An 8,156-nucleotide genomic window follows, 5' to 3' on the forward strand; every position below is an offset into this window, starting at 1 on the left:
TGAAGATTCTTTCCCAGTCTGTAGGTGGTCGTTTTGTTTTGATGACGGTGTCCTTTGCTTTACAGAAGCTTTTCAGTTTCATGAGGTCCCATTTATTGATTATTGCTCTTAGAGCCTGTGCTGTTCGTGTTCTGTTCAGGAAGTTGTCTCCTGTGCCAATGAGTTCTAGGCTCTTTCCCACTTTTTCTTCTAACCAATTTATAGTATCTGTTTTCATGTTGAGGTCTTTGATCCACTTGGACTTTAGTTTTGTGCAGGTTGATATATATGGGTCTATTTTCATTTTTCTGCATGTAGACATCCAGTTGGATCAGACCCATTTGTTGAAGATACTGTCTTTTTTCCATTGAATGGTTTTGGCTTCTTTGTCAAAAATCAAGTATTCATAGTTATGTAGGTTTATTTCTGGGTCTTCTATTTGGTTCCATTGATCCTCCTTTCTGTTTCTATGCCAATACCATGCAGTTTTTATTACTATTGCTCTGTAGTACAGCTTGAGGTCAGGAATAGAGATACCTCCAGACCATCTGTTGTTGTACAGGATCATTTTGGAAATTCTGGGTACTTTGTTTCTCCATATGAAGCTGAGAATTTTTCTTTCAAGGTCTGTAAAGAATTGTGTTGGTATTTTGATGGGAATTGCGTTGAATCTGTAGATTGCTTTTGGCAGAATGGCCATTTTCACTATGTTAATCCTACCAATCCATGAGCACGGGAGATCTTTCCATTTTCTGATATCTTCTTCAATTTTTTTCTTCAGAGACTTGAAGTTTTTTTTTTTTTTTTTTTTTTCTTTCAAACAGGTCTTTCACTAGTTGGTTAGAGTCACCCCAAGGTACTTTATGTTATTAGTGGCTATTGTGAAGGGTGTTGTTTCCCTGATTTCTTTTTCGGCCCTTTGGTATACAGGAGGGCTTCTGAATTTTTTGAGTTGATTTTGTATCCAGCCACTCTGCTGAAGGTGCTTATCAGCTGAAGGAGTTCTCTGGTTGAATTTTTGGGGTCACTTATGTATACTATCATATCATCTGAGAATACTGAAACTTTGACCTCTTCCTTTCCAAATTGTAGGGGAAGCAATCTTTTGAGCTTGTTTCTGTAACTGGGAATCATGGTGGGCACAGGCCAGAAGGACTCCTAAGCGGATGATGGGGCCCAGAGCAAGAGGGGCATCCTGACCCTGAAGTGCCCCATCGAAGACAGCATTGTCACCAACAGGGACAACATGGAGAAGATCACCACACCTTCTACAACAAGCTGCATGTGGCCCGTGAGGAGCACCCCGTGCTGCTGACCGAGGCCCCGCTGAACCCCAAAGCAGACAGGGAAATGATGACGCAGATAGTGTTTGAGACCTTCCACACCCTGTACGTGGCCATTCAGGGGGTGCTGTCCGTGTTCACCTCCAGGTGCACCACTGGCATTGTCATGGTGACAGGGTCACACACACACAGTGCCCATGTCTGGGGGCTATGCCCTTCCCCACGCCATCTTTTGTCTGGACCTGGCTGGCCGGGACCTGAACCACTACCTCATGAAGGGTCCTGACCGAGCTTGGCTGCAGCTTCACCACCACGGCCAAGCAGGAGGCTGTGGGCGACATTAAGGAGAAGCTGTGCTATGTTGCCCTGGATTTTGAGCAAGAAATGGCTACTGCAGCGTCCTCCTCCTCCTTAGAGAAGAGCTACAAGCTGCCTGGTGGGTAATGAGCACTTCCAGTGCCCACCCAGGGGCCCTCTTCCAGCCTTCCTTCCTGCGCATGGAGTCCTGTGGCATCCACAAGGCCACCTTCAGTCCATCATGTAGTGCAATGTGGACATCCGCAAGGACCTGTACGGCAACACAGTGCTGTCTGGACGGACCACCATGTATTCAGGCATTGATGACAGAATGCTGAAGGAGATCACAGCCCTAGCACCCAGCACAATGACGATTAAGATCATTGCTCCTCCTGAGCACAAGTGCTCAGTCTGGATTGGTGGCTCATTCCTGGCCTCCATGTCCACCTTCCAGCAGATGTGGATCAGCAAGCAGGAATATGACCAGTCGGGCCCTTCCATCATCCACCGCAAATGCTTCTAGATGAGCAGGTGCCAGGCATCTGCTGCATGAGCTGATTGTCAAGTATCGACTTGCCCTGGCAAATGTACACACCTCGTGCTAGCCTCATGAAACTGGAACAAGCCTGGGAAAAGAAATTTGTCCTTGAAGCCTGTATCGCTATCAGCACTGGGTCATAGAATCAGCAACAGATTTTTGACCTTGTGCTCGAGTTAACTGTTTCCGTGGTGTATGTTTAATACCCTGTGCATATCTTGATTTAGCCCTGGTCCACGTGACTCGGTGGCTTAGTGGCTGGGGAGAGCACACTGTGGAAGAGACACCCCAGCCTGGTGGATCAGTGTGAGCACCATATAGAGATCTGTGCAGGGTATCACCCGACAGCTGACTTCCAGGATTTCTTAAGGCTGGCAAGGGTTCCTGACCCACTTGCCACTTCCATCTTGCTGGTTTAACAGGGTGGAAAAGTCTGAACCTTAGGACCCAGGTTCCATTTTGGTTTTTTACCTCCTGACCACGGGTTGTTACTTGCCTTGAGAAGGATTGCATTGACTCCTGTAAATGCATTCATCCTTCTAATTTATGTAGGGTTTTCTGTACTCAGTTCTTTAGAAATAACAAATTTTTGCTTTTCTACTGTTACAGTGAGAATGTTAGGCCCCCAGCAACACGTCACTGTGTAAAGAAAAATAAAAGTGCTGCAGTAATTGGGGGAAAAAAAAAGAAACAAAAACTCTCCCTACTTCCTCCCCTCTATAGTTCAAAAAAGAAATACAGAAAAAGAGCAGCGAACAAAAAGCAAATTGACCTTGAAACTAAAGAGTGAGAAACAGACAACTTTCACAAGGAAGAAAAGGAAACTTTCCTATTGAATAGAGAATATAAAGAATTAATTAAATTAAAAAGGAGTGGCTCTATTCAAGCTAAGAATCTAAAAAGTAAATTTGTAGAAGTTGGACAGCTGTATAAAAAAAGATAGAAGAGCGAGCAAAAAGGAGAGCAATTTACCTTGAAATTAAAGAGCAAGAAGCAGAAAACTTCCACAAGGAGCTGTATTTAACATATACAAGAGAACAGAGATGAAGGTAGCATTGTCAATGGCTTCACAGATTTTAAGAATGAACCAGCAACCCAGCAATAACAAACACAACAGCAAATGCAGCAGCAGCAGCAGCAGGAGGAGGAGGAGGAGGAGGAGGAGGAGGAGGAGGGAGAAGGAGGAAGAAGGAGGAAGAGGAGGAAGGACCAGCAAGGGCAGTGGGGCAGCAGCCACCCCAGCCCCTCTTAGGGCTTTCCCATTTATACCCTCTCCAGAGTCCCCCAAATTAAACTATCTACAGCTGGCAAAGAACGCACCTCTGCTAATCACCTGCTGTGACGCAGCCTCTTATCGCACACCTGGGGGTACAACAAAAACAGTCACATAACATTACTTGTTTTTAAAGAAAACAGAACTCTCACTACAACAGTATTGTCCCTGTTGCTTCTTTTTATTTATGTGTATGTGTGTTTTGTGAACTTGTATGTCTGTGCAACATGTGTGTGCCTGTGGAAGACAGAAAAGATTATTTTGATCCCCTGGGACTGGAGTTATAGACAGTTCTGAACTACTATGTGGATGCTAGGAACTGAACCCATACATTCATGCAGGCAAACCACACACACACACACACACACACACACACACACACCCTCAAAGCCTGCCACCAGCACTGCATCCAGCAAGGCTCTACCTCCTAATGGTTCCCAAAGTCCCACAGATAGCACCACCAACTGGGGACCAAGTATTCAAATCCATGAGCCTATGGGGGCACTTCTCACTGTGTGTGTGTATGGATGGATACTGGATATGTGTTTGTGCATTTGCCATTGGTTGTCTTGCTCTACCACTTTTCACTTACTCCTTTTAAACAAGGTCTGTCCCTGAACGTGGAGCTAGATTGGTTGCCAGCAAGACTCAGGGACTCTCCTGTCTTCAATCCCACATGCTGAGTTTACAGGTGTGGCCATAGCCAGCTTTTTAAAAATTGAAAATTGCTGCACGTGGCAGATTATGCCTTTAATTCCAGCATTTGGGATCAGAGATATGGTGCTGGGAACCAAACCTGGTGATAAAATCAAACTAGCCTTATAACGTATATTTTTGACTTATAGGCCTGTGTCAAACTAAAGTCTCTCAGTACTTTTCCAGAGAACAGGAGAATGTAACAGCCACTCCTGACCCTAGCCATCTGCATGGATGGAGATAAGAAAATGAATAAGCAAAGACCTCCACCTGGTTGCAGAAAAATGGCCAGGCCGGTGCTTTCGAGATAACATTTCGAGATAACCCAGATGGTCCTAATTTCCCTCCTGAATAGTCCCTGACCTTTGACCAAAGGCACATAGCCCGGCTTCTCAGAGAGATCACAGGATGTGCTAATAGCTTCTCCCACCTTTAACAATAGCCATATCTGCATGTATCAGGAAATATCAGATATCATCCAGATGTCTGGGACAGGACTGACCGGAAACCTGGTACTCCAAATAGACCAATTATTCCGAGACTTATAACCCCCTCGCCTCCCCAAGCTTTTTTCTTTAAAATCCCCGAGGCTTTTGTTTCTCGGGGCTGACTCTTGGTGCATTGGTGTCAATAAACCTCTTGTTAATTGCATCTATCTGGCCTCTGAGTTTCCTTCCCAAGCCTACTCAGTAATTAGGTTTCCTACTAGGCCTAATACTGGGTCCTCTGCAACAGCAGTAGGTGCCTTAATAAATTAATTTAACTGCTAACTATCTCACCAGCGCTTTGCCCAAGGTTTATAAAACAAGATACTGAGAGTTGGGTTAAATTACTAGCCAGATGCTGTGGCATATGCCAGTAATCCTAACTACTGAAGTGGATTGTATATATATTTGGGTGGAGGATAGGGAAGTTTCAAGACCAGGTTTTCCTGTGTAAATGCCCTGGCTGCTCTGGAGCTTGCTTTGTAGACCAGCCTAGCCTTGAACCTACAGAGATCTGCCTGCCTCTACCTCCCAAGAGCTGGGATTAAAAGCATGCATCAATACCAAAACCTAGCCCACAGTAAGTCAGTCCTTTTAACTAGGGAAACATCATTATAGTCTCCTCTCTCTCTCTCTCTCTCTCAAAGATTTATAAAGATTTATTTTTTTATTTATACAGTGTCCTGCCTGCATGTGTGCCTGCAGGCCAGAAGAGGGCATACAGAAAAGGGCACCAGATTTCATTATAAACCAATCTTTTTAAAAAGAGAAACTACAGTACAATATTTGCTAAATGTAATCTGAATGTCATATTGTCTGAGATCCCACATACTTAGGTTGAGATGGGAGGATCACTTGGCAACTAAAACGCATGAATTCAAGCCTAGACTTTCCAACATAATTCTCACACACAAAATTGCTGCTAGTTCTTTATGGGGGGGGGCAGTAAGAAAGTGCTAGAATTGTGCAGACGAGAGTAATGGCAGGTTCACAAATCATTCCACGTGGCCGGTTCCACGTGGGAGGTTTATTAGTGGAAGGGGAAGCGGTCGCAGAAACTGTCTCTGGACTAGGCAGGAGAGAAAAGAGAGAGAGGAGGAGCTCCAAGTTCTCTTATATGGCGACCCAGAGCATGTGCAGGTAGTTTTTGGTGATCAGCAGGTGGTCTGGTGGCCTCACAGATGCTGTTAACCAGTTTGTCAGGGCCCTTGGAGCTGGCTATAGAGATGCCTGCTTACAGATCCCAGCATTCCTCCCTTTTTGTTTTATTAAAAAGTGAGGAACTAGGAAGGGATGATGGTGGGAGAAGGCATAAGGGCGACCTTTGCTCTTCAAACTACTTCCTGCTATTTAGGGGCATTGTCATTCTTGGGGTACAGCTGGTTCCCACCACCAGGGTCATTATCATCTGGTTCTGTGGGCAGAGGTTGATAATCCTGTAGGAGTAACTGATTAATGGTTTGGTTAGAGAATTTTTGCATTTGTTGGAGGAATGTAGAGAGGAAGTTACTTAAGCAGGGTGCAAAAAGCAAAAGCATAAATACAGCAGAAGAGGTGTGAGGAAGGGCAGAATCCATTCCCATATGGGGTTGTCAAAGGGCCAAGAGCTAGAGGCCTCAAGCTGTTCCCTTCGTTTTTGTAAATCTGTCTGGAGTTGTTGGATTTTGTCTTTTACTGTACCCAACTGGTTGACATAAAAACAGCATCCCTCCTGGAGGAAGATACAAAGGCCACCTTCTTTAGCTGTGAGCAGATCCAGTCCCAGTTTTGAAGTACTACTGCTGCCAGTGAGTCAGTCTGTCCTTGGAGGGTTAGTATTGTCTGAGCCACTTGCTGAAGGTCCTGGATTAACTGGGAAGGAAGCTGATAGTACAAAGTTAGTGAGGTGGCTAGTCCTGCTGTCCTGGTCGTGACAGCTGCCTTGATTCCTGCAACAGCCAGGAGGGGCAGGATTTGAATTGCCCTCTTATCCTGCTTGGCAGCTATTGAGTCCACCACTGGGATTGGTAGGGGCTCCTTTTCATTTATCACCCCCAGCTCAGGGAAGAGGAGTACCAGTGTGCAAACTCCTGACCAACCGGCAGGCAGACGATGGTAGACCTGAGTGCCACAAAGAATCGAGATATTATTAGCAGTAGGGCATTGGGCTTGAGATGAGGTATCAAGGATTATAGTTTTATTGCATTCTAAGGAATTTAGAATTCCTCCAGAGTGTGTCCCGGATTCCTTGAAACAGTTTGCCATGCCAAAGAGGGTGATATGAAAAAGGTAGTGGGTTGTGGCAACATCAGAGTCAGGGCAGTTGGTAAATGGTGAAGTGAGGTTGCTTGACAGAGTCACCACAGAAGCTGTCAGCGGTACTTCTGAGTTGGTCCCAGGTGAGACACACAGCCAGCAAACTTTAAAATGGCCTGGTTGGATCACATTAAGGAGCTTGTAGGCTGAGGTCAGGGTCTGAAGTAGGAGATGAAATGACAGGTTTGTATTATTTAGGAGAGGGGATGTTAGAAAGGCAATGACCTTACAGGAGTGTTTAATTATCTTTTCTACTTCTCCCATCCCCAGGGACTGAGTAACTGGGACATATTTTCTCTGGATATGGATAGCACTTATTGGTACTTATCAGTGTGTAGCGGTGGTAGAGTTTTCCAACGACATCTGCTTCCCACCTGGGATCCCATGGGTCTTGGATGTGTAAGTAGAGACTCTTTTGTACAGGTGAAGGAGCTTCTTCTGTGCTGGTGAGTGGATTTGGCTAGACCAGTATGGGCAGCCTCCATACCTGTCCAGCCATTTTTTTTGCAATGATCTTTTGTTTGGTGAAAGAGGAAACAAACAAAAATTCTATCAAATAAGAGAAGAGGGATAGATATAGCAGTGATGGCTATTCCAATTGGCTCCTGACAGCCTCCCAAAGAGCAATTTCCCAAACTATTTGGAGAGATTGCTTATTATCAGTGATTGTTTCTTGAACCTCGAATCTCCATATATAGGGATTACCTTGGACAGAAATAGGCAAGGAGAGGAGGAAAGATACATATCCAATCCAGTAGGGTTGAACACAGTGTTAGGCCCAGCATGAGCCTAATTTTAAGAATGTATGAAGAGAACCTGGGAGATTAATCATTGATGCAAAATCGCAGGAGATTTATTTTGACCATTGCGCAATGGGGTCACCCCTGCTGGTCAGCAAGGAGTGGCACCGGGAGACAAAGGCTTTAGGTTTTTAAAAGACAAAGCATGGGAAATTCCAGGGGTTGCAATCTTGGTGATTCAGGATGGAATGAGGTATTTAACTTTTAAAATAATTGGTTCATTCTGGGAACCCTTAGGTCCCAGAACCTGTCATAAATATCTGATCTTCAAGTCAGTTTGGAATTTCCTGCCACAAGAGATATAGCTGCAATTAAAGGTGGGAGAATGATTAACTCATCATATGTCTGTTCTGAGGAGTGGGACTTACAGGCTTTGGATCAGAGGTCAGGAGCTATTCAGGAGAAGGATTGGGGCCATTTGGCTCAGTTTCCAAACAAAGCTCATCTCACAGGTACCAGCCGGTGATTTTCTCTCCATTTAGTAGAGATCTCTGCTTGTTCTCTTCCATA

At 44.9% G+C, this 8,156-nt stretch overlaps 1 pseudogene; it reads left to right on the forward strand.

Moving 5' to 3' along the window:
- The first annotated feature begins 1,111 nt into the window (after window positions 1-1,111).
- Window positions 1,112-5,088, forward strand: LOC110544911 (actin, cytoplasmic 2-like; annotated as a pseudogene).
- The last annotated feature ends 3,068 nt before the right edge of the window (window positions 5,089-8,156 follow it).

The sequence above is a fragment of the Meriones unguiculatus genome, chromosome X (genome assembly GCF_030254825.1).
Source record: "Meriones unguiculatus strain TT.TT164.6M chromosome X, Bangor_MerUng_6.1, whole genome shotgun sequence".
NCBI lineage: Eukaryota > Metazoa > Chordata > Mammalia > Rodentia > Muridae > Meriones > Meriones unguiculatus.